The sequence below is a fragment of the Cricetulus griseus genome, chromosome 8 (genome assembly GCF_003668045.3).
Source record: "Cricetulus griseus strain 17A/GY chromosome 8, alternate assembly CriGri-PICRH-1.0, whole genome shotgun sequence".
Classification (NCBI taxonomy): Eukaryota; Metazoa; Chordata; class Mammalia; order Rodentia; family Cricetidae; genus Cricetulus; species Cricetulus griseus.
Genome location: NC_048601.1, coordinates 9,299,108 through 9,312,167, shown reverse-complemented (window position 1 = coordinate 9,312,167; position 13,060 = coordinate 9,299,108). Strand labels below are relative to the sequence as shown.

General features: G+C 41.8%; 1 protein-coding gene across 3 annotated transcripts in view; it reads left to right on the top strand.

Moving 5' to 3' along the window:
• The window catches only part of Pik3c2g (phosphatidylinositol-4-phosphate 3-kinase catalytic subunit type 2 gamma), a 302,408-nt gene that overhangs the window by 194,815 nt on the left and 94,533 nt on the right, over positions 1-13,060 (top strand). The window lies entirely within an intron of this gene.

Genomic DNA, 13,060 nt, shown 5'->3' with positions numbered 1-13,060 from the left:
TTTAGTTAATCATTTTTTGCAAGAAGCATGTTGTCCTATGTTTTGTTCACCAAAAACAATTAGTATCCAACACTATACATTTTTTCTTACAGCTGTCATTTTTGTATGATTAGTGCATTCACTTTTCATACTCCAGAAAATTCTTGTGTCATTGACCATGCATCCACATTGTAGGAACTTTACAGGAAGATGGTGTCTCAGTGGGCTGGCACTTACTGTTAAAAGTAAATAACAACATTAAAAGACCTATGCAATAAAACAATTTTAGAGGTCATATGAATATATATATATATATATATATATATATATATATATATATCAGTGCATGGGAATGTATTTCAGCAAGCCATCCCTAAACTTGTTGTAAATTTGGACACAGGCAGAAGCAGAAAATGCCATGCATATCCTACTGGGTAAATGACTCAGTTCTGAGCTTGGTAAGAAATACTAAGTCTATTTCTTGTAGACCACAACTACATGAGATAGGCATGCTTTCAGTAGTCACTTGGGTTGGTCTTTGACCTGACTTTTCTTTTCCTTTGTTTTCTTTCTGAGACACGATTTCTCTGTACCTTTGGAGCCTATACTGAAACTCACTCTGTAGACCAGGCTAACCTCAAATTCACAGTGATCCGACTGCCTCTGCCTCTGCCTCTGCCTCTGCCTCTGCCTCTGCCTCTGCCTCTGCCTCTGCCTCTGCCTCTGCCTCTGCCTCCCGACTGCTGGGATTAAAGGCATGTGCCACCACTGTCTGCCTTTGACCTGATTTTAGACCCCTTTACTTCAAACGCTACATGCTACAGGCATGACTTTCACCGGTGCATTAGAGCACCAACAAATTTGTCCTCATAGGCTGACTAATTCTGTTCCAAGCAAGTAGCAGAATTCTGTGGAAATCGCAGCTGTGCACTTCCCTCTATCTAGGACTCAAAAGAAAACACACAATAATTTGGGGGATCCCCATCAGCCTTCTTCTATCCTCCATTAAATCCTGCCTCACTAAAATGCAGGTCATAAGACGTGTTGAGAAGGATTAACTGTTCTGAAGAGGTTTTTTGTCTACCCTCTTCTAACAAGAGACAGGCTATACTTGAGCTTCCAAGTGACTGACACTTCCAAGACACTGACTCAGTGTCTAAAGCTGTTAAATAGTTAAAAACCATAGTGCTGTCCAAGGGTCTGGACACAAGGGAAAGTGTTTTGCATTTAGGAAATCCCTGGTGAAGTGATCCTCAGCTGATAATCACTGTTGGCATGGAGATCTCATGGGGGTTTAGTGTTCATTCCGGAGTAGCATGCTCACATTGACACTGTGGTTAAATTGCTCGTGTGTGGTTTCCCAGGCTCCCTAATTACACAAGGTTCTCTTCTACTCAATGGAGACTCCAGATTTGCCTTCCCAATTAACTCATGAATATTAGATAAGAGACTTGTGTTCTTTCTGTTGGGCAGCAATGTGTGCTTTCTGGAATGTAGGTCGTTTGTGATATCAAGGCAAAGGTAAGCTTAAGTATTCCCAGTGCACCTTGGCCATTTGTGCCTGCCCTAATGATGCCATTTTCGATTAGGGCAGTGCAAAGTGCATAGTTTTCAGACGTCTTTAAAACAACACATCTTAATATTGTAATGTGTTTCTTCATGACCCAGGCATTTCAATTTCACAAAAGTCATAAAAATAATCTTGATAATAGTGATGAAGTGTGTCTCATTACCCAGTCCTGAATTTCAGTTCATGTACCAAGTACATCATCCAGAGACTCAAATCTGTCAATCCTGAGACTAAAATCGCTGTACTTCAATTTACAGACTCTTATCAGTCTCCCCATTAGAGGAAGTGGTTCTGTGCTGCTCATAGATTCCAGCAGACACATATTATGGTCCTATGTCAGTCCCTGTCAGAACCTGGTGTTTCTGCACCACTCTGCATGCCCTGCCTCCATCAATGGAATTGAAGCCTGTACCTCTCTCAAGATTGCTGAGGCTTTGATACAGACACAAAGCATGCATTCTGTATTGGAGTGTGGGCTCACATTCTGTGAAAACGGTCAAAAATAACTTTGAAAGCATCATATATAGTTGACACTTGGTAGCTTTAAGAATCGAGACAGAAAAGCCTCAAGGCAGGTACTGTCATTTTCTGTGTTTTGCAAGTGAAGTCATAGGATAGTGTTAGTTGTTACAATGTTTGCAAGGGTGCCAGTCAACAGCATCATAACTACTAGATGTTGTCATGATGCTCCCATTTGTCCCCAAATCCTAACACATCTTGTTCTCCCCTGCCTTGGGACGGGTAGCAACTTCTTTAGATAGTGCCCTATGTTACATTTTCACATATTTACAATATGTTACACATAAAGCATACAATCAAATGCCTAGTAAGATGTTTGAACTGTTAAAGATGCAAAAACTAAAGCTAAGTGTGGAAGTAACCAGGGCTGTTCTCTTTGATGTGAACATATTCTTTTTTTAATGCAAAGCAAGCAAAACTCTATACTGTTTTTATTTTTACCATCAAATATTAAGCATTTATAAATAGTAATACCTAGGATTTGGGACTTAAGTTCAGAGCCTATTCATGTCCATTCCACAGACCTTAGTATGACCAGAGGCCCATTGAATTGAAGCCTGGGATATTCTGTAGACTCCATGACTCACATTTGAGAATTTGGAATTATTGCACCTTAAATAATTCATACATTCTTTAAAAGGCAAACCTTCTAAAAGGGCTGGAGAGATGGCTCAGTGGGTAAGGTACATGCTGTCAAGAATGACAACTGAGTCTGATCTCGGGGATCACATGGTAGAAAGAGAGAACTGACTTCTGCAAGTTGTCCTGTGACCTGCATACCCATGCCATGACATGCACACCAGTGTGTGTGCGTGTGTGCTGCGTGGTGTTCAATAAAAATGGGAGCCATTTATTTTCTAAGTATGCACACCTTTATTTAAAGGTAATTGCAGCAAGCAGGAGCCTGGAGAGTTTAAGGATACAGCCCCTCGTGTAGTCACACTTCATTGTTGCAGTCAGCATGCTTCACCTATCCCTTAAGTTCTGATTATACAATAGGAGCAATTCCACAGTGAGGGCCAATGTTACTGTTACCATGGTGTTTCTTTGAATTCATAAAATAATTTTAATAGTAACAACCAAGTATGCCTTATGGCTGAATCTATATTTCAGTTCAAGCTACAAAGGCATCATGAAACATAACACCTAAGTAGTATCTGGGGAGATGCTTGGAGAGAAGAAGACAGGATCCTACACATTCCTAATAGTTGCTGTCAATGGTAGCAGCTTATAAAGTTATGGAACTGCTGGATGAGTTCATGCTAGAGATTGGTAGGCTGCAGATGCAGCTCAGTGAGGAAAGACAGTTTTACCACGAAGGCTGACACTGAGGCTGATCCCTGGGATGGACACACACTCCTGTGCACGCAGGCATGAGCGCAAAATCACATAAATAAAACCAAAAGGATTCGTGACTTTTGGAGATGGCTATTTGGGTAAGAAAGCTCACTGTACAAGCATGAAGACCTCAGATCAAATCCCTAGGGCCCAGAGAAAAAGGCAAGCATGGTCATGTGTGCGGATGAAACCACAGCACTGTGAGGGGACTGGTAGGAATATCTCTGAATTTACTGACTGCTGCCTTCAGGTTCAACGAGAGACCCCTGTTCATTAAGATGAAGAATGATAAAGTAGGATAGCCAGCATCCTCTTCTGGCCTGTACAAATACACACACATGCACACACATGCGCACACACACACATATACACACACACATACACACACATGCACACACACATATACACACACAGATACACACACATGCGCACACACACATATGCACACCACACACACATACACACACATGCACACACACATGCGCATGCACACACATGCCCACACACACCACACACACACATACACACATGCACATGCATGCACACACATGCCCCCCACATGCACACCATACACACACACACACACACACACACACACACACACACACACGTGCACACATACACATATGCACACACACGTGCACACATACACATATGCACACACACACACACATGCACACACCACACACACATGCACTCACACAGCATAGTGGATATCTACATATATGGCATATGCACCCAAGAGGCCGGATGCAGGAGGCACTCGTATTGTGAGTAGCTGTGTGGAGACAGAGGAGAAGCGTCTCAGAAGCCTGCAGCTCTGCACTGCTAGCGTGGAGCACCCCACACAGCCAGCCCACCGCTGCCTCTTGTCCTGCCCTGATGCTGCATTCCCGGGGCCACCTTGCTTTTTCACTCTGCGGCACATTTTGTGCTCACACCCCCAGTGCTCTAATTAGAAGAGCAAGTACTCCCCGTACTTACTGAGAAAACAGAGCCTGCTGTACGATGGAATACAGTCTTCCCACACTTACTTAGATCAGCACTGAATCTCTTTTCGCCCTAAGTGGGTGTTTCAGAGCCGTTTTCCTCTCCTCTTTTGATGACCAGTATAGTCTGAGCAATCTTTTCAGATAAACTGAGTCTGCCACCAGTCTTCATGCTCCTCTGTTAGCCTCACTCCTGGGAAGGGTTCCTATGAATTCTCCACCTCCAGATTCATTTTGTAAGCTTACCAACTAGGGTTTATTCTTTATTATTTAATAAAGCCTGTGCTGACTTGGGCACTACTCAAATCCTTTTCCATGAGTTATCAGGTCTCCATGGTGTCATCTCTTCCTCTGCCTTCTTCAAGGCATCTCCCTTGTCTCAGAAAACCCTCTTCTGCTGCCTCTGCAAAACAGTCTCAGTGTCTATACAGAATGGCTTCTTTCTCCTAAGCCTTCAAATGTTTGCCTCTCATGACTCCCTCTTCTCTTGTTTCTCTATACTTTCAGGAATCTGTTATTATCAGCATTCAAGGTAATACAATAGAAATGTTAATAACATCTTTTGAGATAGTTGTAGATTCATATGTGATTAAGCAAGACAAAGGGGTCTTATACACACATCACCAGTTCCTGGTTTTTTGTTTTGTTTGGGTTTGGTTTTGTTTGTTTTTTGTTTTTTTACCAATGGTAAGATCTTGTAGAATTATATTTTATCAAAAGTGACACAGTCAAGATACAAAAGTGATGCTCCCTATTGCATCCCTTATGGAGCCCCTGCAAGGTTGCAACTGGCTACCTCTGATCCTTCAGCCCTGCTCTGTCCTTATCTCATGACAACCTTCCATCTATTCTTCCTGTCTACTGTTTTGTGATGTCAAGAATATTATATCAATAGAATCATCTCGAATGCACTGTTTGATGATTTTAGTTTTTTTTTCTTCTGTAATATAATTATCTGGAGAGTCAAGCCAAGCTGTTGTGCTTTCAAAGCTGTGCCTTTTGATTGACAAATAACATTCTGCAGTCTGAGTGCAGTACTGTCTGTGGAACCACTCATCTGTTGAAGGACATCTGGATCCCTTAAGGTCTCTAACTACTAGGACTAAAGCTGCCGTGAACAACTCATGTGTGGAGTTCATGGATATAAGCCTCCATTCATTTCTCTGAGATAAATGCCCAGGGCTGTAACTGTTAGGTTACAGGGTGGTTGTATATTGTTGTTGATTTCAATAAGCTGATGACAGACAGCTTTTCAGAAATTAAAGTAATGTGCCCAAACGGAACATTTGACACACACTTCTACCAACAAGGTCTGAGCAATTCAGTTGTTTCACGGTCTTGCCACTTTTTCACTCATAGGGCTATGTGTCTTCTGCCATCTCCTTGTAGCTTTAATTTGCATAAACCATGTTGACTATCTTTGCAGGTGTTTATTGATCATCCTCATACCCTTAATCGTGAAATGTCTCTTCATATCTTTTGTTTATTTTCTAATTACATCATTTGAATTTTTAACTATTAAAATTTGAGAATATTTTAAAATTCATGGTAATTATTTGTTGCCTATATCATTTTCAAGGATCATTTTCCAGATATTAGATTGTCTTTATACCCTTTTGACATTGGTTTTTAACCATTTTTATAGACATGCTTAATTGCGGAAATTATGTGTCTGGCCCTGATCCCCAAATCTTTCTCTTATTTTTATGACAGTTTAATAACATCATGCTTTATATTAATTTTTAGTTTGTTTTTGTTTTTAGATGAGATGTTTAGATTAAGGTATATGTATGTCTCTGGATACCCAACTGTGTTCAAAGGCTACCTACCTATTGTCCTTTGAACTGTGTGCACAATATCATCAAAAATCAGTGTGCAGTATTTGGGAAGCCTATTTCAGTGCTGTATATTCTATTCTGCTAACCAACATGTGTAGCCTTCTGCTGGTGTCCAGGGATAGCACTCTGCTTGGAGGTAAGGGTGCCATCTTGCAGACTGGTAAGGTGTGACATCTAGTTGTGCAAATAGAATTGAAATCACTATTTTTTTTCTAAAAATATTTGGCTGGAGGAGATTGATTTTGTTTTAAAATATTCTATTTTTTATTTAAATTAGAAGCAAGATTGTTTTACATATCAATCCCAGTTCCCTCGCCCTCCCTCCTCCCCTGCCTCCCCCCAACTAACACCCTACCCTTTCTGCTCCCCAGGGAGGGTGAGGCCTTCCATAATGGGTCTTCACAGTCTGTCATGAAACCCACAGAAAATATTCTATTTTTATCAGAGTTTCCTTTTTGCTTTTTTGGCTAAAGAGAACAGGTTTCCCTGATTTTGTTTTTATTTGTTTTCTGTTGTCTGAATCTGTTGATATTTCTGTATCACCAACTTCTTTGGGTCCATATCTGAAATTTATGAGGCAAGAGACACTCAGAAAACATATAATCACATTGTTTCATGAGGAGAGTCCTGTCTACCATTTTCAGGGACTTTAATGTGATCATAGGACAGCATAAGGAAAGATAGTAGTATGACTGTCAGATCTTTTGACTCAGGTCCTGAAATTTGTGTTGTAATCCTGGCCACCTGCTTTGAAAAGTCTCCAAGGGACGCAGTGTAATGTGGATTCAAATGTCCATCACTCAGAATGATCCACTTCCGTCTTCCTGCTACACAAGGAGGAGCCTAGTTGACATCACTGTTTCCTCCTATTCCAAATTCTCCCATCTTCTCATTCATTATTTTGGAGCATGTTTTAAGTCTCCTCACTTTTCTACATCTGTACGCCTCAAACCCCATCCTAATATAAGCCACCATCACATGAAATCAAAACCTTCTATGAAAAAGTTCATCTGATCTTCCAAATACGCCCTTATTATCTCTTGATACTGCAGATAGAACAATCTTTCCCTAACATTATTGTTGTAGGTTGATAGGTTTAAATTGCCTACATAGCAATGTTATTTTGTGGGGAAATAATAAGACAGGGTCTCACATTTACCAGGCTAGCTGCAAACTTACTATGTAGCCAAGATGACCATGGATTCCTGAGCCTTCCAATTCAACCTCTCCAGTTCTGGGACTACAGATGTACCCCACCACACCCACATTTATGAAGCATTGGGAGTAGAATTTAAGACTTTGTGTATGACAGGCAACTGAGCTAAGTAAATACCTACTGGTGCTTAACTGTAGTGTTCTGACTTCTGAGAGTCCAGCCTTCTAGGTTCAAGTCACCTAATGAGCAGCAACACATCCTAAACATCTGAGTCCTCAGTGAAGCAACCATTGGTAAACACTTATGACAGTGACCTTAGTGTGCCAACAACTTACACAAACCCTTATGACAGTGATCTTGGTGTGCTAATGACTTACGCAGGGTTATGTCTGCTGTATGACTACATGGGTAGCTGACACAAAAGTAACAGTAAATGTTAAATATGAATAACCTATCATCATTCCTTGTATCTAATAAACTTATGTTCTTAGTAATTACTATGTGCTTATAATATATTCTTACATTTCCAAGGATATCAGCATTTTTAAAACACCAAGCCTCTCTGTACATCTGCTGGAAATCTAGAGAATACTCTCAGGGTTTTTACAGAATGCTAGTTTTGCTGAAAGGCTAGTCAGACATTTATACAAAAGTTAATTTTGGAAACAGAATGACAGAATCATAACAAGCTTACTATGTGGTCTTCCCACATAAATGTTAAATTATCACCAGCTATTCACTATGTGGGCTGCTTTTATTTTCTTTTCTGTATATACCAGAGTAGCATGAGCATATTGCTTTGGATGTGAAGGGCAGATAAAAGGAGAAAGAATACTTCCTTCTTTGCTGAAAACCATATATTTCATTTAGGTTTTTGGAAAAAAAAAAGTCCTAAGACTTTTAGAAAGGAATAGGTTACATTGAGGGAGATTTAAAAAAAATACTTTAGCATATTTTATTTGTGTTGCATGAATGTGTGTAAGTATGTGTGTGCCTGGGTACACACGTAGACGTCAAAGGACAAATTGTAGAAGTGGCTTCTCTCCTCCCATCCTGTGGTTCTCAGGATCTAACTCAGATCTCCAGACTTGGTGAGAAGTTTCTGTAGTGAGATACACCCACACCCCCCACATTCGGCCCCCTGAACCTGTAGCGCTGACCACACCCAAATGATGCAGACCTGACAGAGGGAAGGTGTGTGTGTGGGGGGATCAGGACCCAAGCTCACTCTCTTGGTTCCAGTCCGGTGACAGAAAGCAGCCTGGGTCGCAGAGAGCAGCTGTGTGGACCCTTGGAGAGGGAACTTGCTTAGGTCATCTGTTTCTTGTGCAAATGCCTTCTCCCTGAATAAAATTATATCAGCCTATATTAAGCCTAGTCCAGTGAATCTCGATCCACGAGTCTACAAGTTCCTCTACCCACTGATCCATCTTGCCAGCCTGGGAAGATTTATCCCAAGGGAAACTTTAACCTTTACCACTGAACCAGCACCAGATAAGGGAAAGTACAAGGGAAGGAGAGAGGGGAGGTGAGAACACACACACACACACACACACACACACACACACACACACACACACACACAGCGAGATGGGGGTAGGGAAGTGTAGGAAGTGTAGGAGGATAGAAACAAAAGCAGATTCGGCTCTGATCTGGAAACCAATGTATGCCCTGGGTTTCTAATAACACAAAACCTCAGAGAGCAGCCCCAAGCCACAAAGTGTATGATCTAGAATTAGGTTCACTTTTGAGTCATTTCACAAAGCGCAGCACAGCTGAAGGTTGTGTAATGTACAGGGACTAGATGCTTCCCTTGTTGTAGCTAATACGTCCTTTCATTTACAGAAGACTCCTGGTGTAATTGCATTTAGACAGTTTATTGAAAGTGAGTAAAAAATACAAAAAGGGAAGCTTTTATTTTCTCGGGCTCCCTAAGCATTTCAACTTTGTTATTTACACAGTGAAATCTGTTTCTTCAATATTAATGTTAGTTTATGTGATTCTCTAATTTGGATGTTTCTCTCAGGTACTTGAGTTGCTATGTGTGGTCTCTGCACCTGAGTTTCCATTGCAGTTGCCAGGGAAAAAGAAGGTATCATTTCATGGAGACAGAAACATGACAAGTTTCTAAGAGAAATCGTCTTGGTCAGTTGCATTTTTATCAGCTGAAAAGAGAAAAGTATATCTGCCACATTAGAAATGAGCAGGAATTTGTAAGATTTTAGACTTTTCTAAAACCACTCCCAAAGCTCAATTCATAGTGAACATAGCATAAGATAGAAAAGAAAAAAAAAACAGCATTTTGTAGATTTGTTTCAGATTATAGAAGTCTAGGATGTTTGTGGTAGTTTGAATGTGACTGCCCCCCATAATCCCATAGGGAGTGGCACTATTGGGAGGAGTGGCTTTGTTGTCATGGGTGTGGCCTTGTTGAAGGAAGTGTGTCACTGTAGGGGTGGGATTTGAGGTTTATGTAACTGGTGTGTCAGTCAACTTCCTGTTGCCTGCAAGATGCAGAACACTTGGCTATTTCTCTAGCACCAGGCCTGCCTGCATGCCACCATGCTCCCAGACACGATGGACTGAATCTCAGGTGCTGTGGTCATGGTGTCTCTCCACAGCAATAGAAACCCTAATAAAACAATATTCCTAAACTCTGCCAAAACACTGGGGCGGGTAGTACTCTTCTGTTGCTGTGGCAAAAAGCCAGGGCCCAGAGCAACTTAAGTAGTCAAAGGGTTTGCTTTGAGTTCCTTATGTGGAGAAGGCATGGCATGCCGGCAGAGAGGGAAGCTGGCTGATCATAGTTTTATATATCAATACAAAGCAAAGAAAGATTAAAAGTTGGGTGGGGCTATAAAATCTCAAAGTCCACTGTAACACAAAAAATTAAAAACCCAGAAATAGATTTGGGGTTCAAGCTTCAAGCTGGAAATCAGAGAAACAAAACAGCCAAGCTAGTAGATCTTACCTCTACCAAGCTAAAAAGGCAATCCTGTCCCTACAAATCCTCAGAGGCAAAAGCTCTCACTTCCTGTCTCCTCTGTCTTATATTCCTTTCTCCATCCAGCCATATCACTCCTGTCTCCACCTCCCTAGTGCTGGGACTACAGGCATGTGATCCCAATTGCCTTGAACTCAGAGAGATCCATCTGCCTGTCTCCTGAGATTAAAGGTGTGTGTCACCACTGCCTGACCTCTATAGCTTGTGGCTAGTTTTGCTTTCAGAATCCTCAGGCAAGCTTTATAAATCATAAATAATAAATCACCACAGTCCACCCCCAGAGATGTATTCTCTACAGCAGGGCTCCACCTCCTAAAGGTTTTATAACATCCCCAAACAGTGCCACCAACTGGAGAACACATATTTAAATCGTGAACCCATGGGGCACATTTGTTCTTCAAACCACCACAATTAGCAAGAATGAAAACTACAGGGTACAAGATCTACCAAATGTATAACAAAAGAAAAGGTCCATGTAAGGACTCATGTAGTCAAGGAGTTTATCGTGATAAACCAGGATTAAATTAAATCCTCAAGTACAAAGTGGGAAGTGATGGCATTTTTGAGTAAGAAGACAGAGAGAGGCTTAGCTGTGACAAGGTTCAGCTCTGCAAACACTCGTGGCTGTTTGAAGACTTAGCAATAATATACAACAGTGATCTAAAGTGTACCAAGAGCTTTCTATGTGGCAGGAAGTGCTTTTCTGTCATGTGATCCTCTAAGCAATACCAATAATCAAGTGTTCCCACCCATTTGGTGAAGAATGTGATCAAGGGACGTCGATAGTAAGTCTCTCACCAAGGACAAGATCTAGTGAAGCACAGAACTCAGACTTGAGATCTGGATCGTGGGACCTGCAGCTTAGACTCTGTGCATGGAGCCTCCTCCAGGCATAGCAACTCCCAAGTGCACAGCACTGTTCATGAACCAGGCACATGTTTCCTATGTTGGGCCTCTCAGGAAGTCTAGCAGATGAGTGTTTGGTGCCCAATTTAAACTCCAGAAAATGAAGTCACAGAAAGTTCAGGGCCAGAACCCGCGCTTTCATCTTGTGTTTCCAGCATCTCCTCCCCCAGACTTGCTGAAATGTGGACTCATATACTGCCTCATAGAATGAGTGGGAAGGCCCAACACCAAAATCTAGTGATCACAGTTCGAGGAGCTGAGTTGGCACTTGAGAGGTCTTGCTCAGTACAGGTGCTCAATATCTTTCATCGAATAAGTGTGGTGCGGAATAATAAAAACCCAGTGACAGATATTGGGGTTAAAGCTGAAGGTCAGAAAAGCAAAGTGACCAGCCACTAGAAAGTTCTCACCTCTACCAATGCTCAGACCAAAGGGGCCACCAAACCTCAGACTGCTCCCGACTGCACTGCTGCTCAGACTGCCCTATGTCCTCCCACCTTATATTCCTCTCTAGTGATGGGATTGAAGGCATGGGATCCCAAGTGCTGAAGTAACCTTTGTTTGAGCTGTTTCTCTGTTTTAGACCGATTGACTCTCATGTCGCCCAGTGTGGCCTCAAACTCAAGGAAATCTGTCTGCCTCTGTCTCCCAAGGGCTGGGATCAAAGGAGTGTACCACCACCGCCTGGCCTCTGTGACTAACTGGTGTGACTGCTAGGGTTAAAGGCGTGTGCCACCACTCCCTGGCCTCTATGGCTGACTAGTGTGGCTGGCTTTGCACTCTGATCTTCAGGCAAGCTTTATTTGTTAAATCGTAAACAAAATATCACTACAAATAAGTTATTGGACAAAGAAAGGCAAAGCAATCCAAGTGAAAGTCATCATGTATTATAAAATGCAAACTTTATTACTCTATTTTGAGACAGAATTCACCTCTGAGACCAGGCTAGGCTATCCTGGAACTAAACATGTAGTCTAGGCTGGCCTCAAACTCAGTCTGTCTTAGCCTCTGGAGCACTGGAATTCACAGGTGTGAACCACAGTGCGAAGCTTCAAAGTCACACTTTAGCACAACTATAACCAAACACTATTTTAGAAAGTATTTTGTCTGTTGCCAGAGTTCACTGTCTCAGATGTGCTTTCGTTAACTTTTCATTTGCATTCTCATACTTCGGAACAGTCTAGTTAAGTCATATTGACAGGATTTCCAGTTAGACTACAATTTTATTAAAACAGCAAAGCCTGTGTCAGCATAGGACACTATTCTGCTCTAAAGTGGCCGTAAACTACCTCTCAACTTCTTCAGTTGTAACTTGGTGCAACCTTCCTTGAACCTGACTGTCACATTTAAAACATATTTCATTCTATTTTACCCACATCTGTGTCCGCCTCTCGATGTTGTGGAAGACTGTAAGACGAGTTTGTGCAAAATACTCCTCATTGGCCAGGCGTTGGTGGCACACGCCTTTAATCCCAACACTCGGGAGGCAGAGGCAGGTGGATCTCTGTGAGTTCGAGACCAGCCTGTTCTACAAGAGCTAGTTCCAGGACATCCTCCAAAGCCACAGAGAAACTCTGTCTCGAAAAAAAAAAAATCCTCCTCACTGATCTAACTGCTGAGACCTCATTTAATAAAGATACCTTTGTTCCTCCCCCTACCGATTCTCTTAGAGATGCTAACACTTCATCTCTGGATTATCATGTCCCAAATAGCAGTTTGGGAAACTCGGCCTGCTTTTCCATCCCTGGAACTACAGGGGGC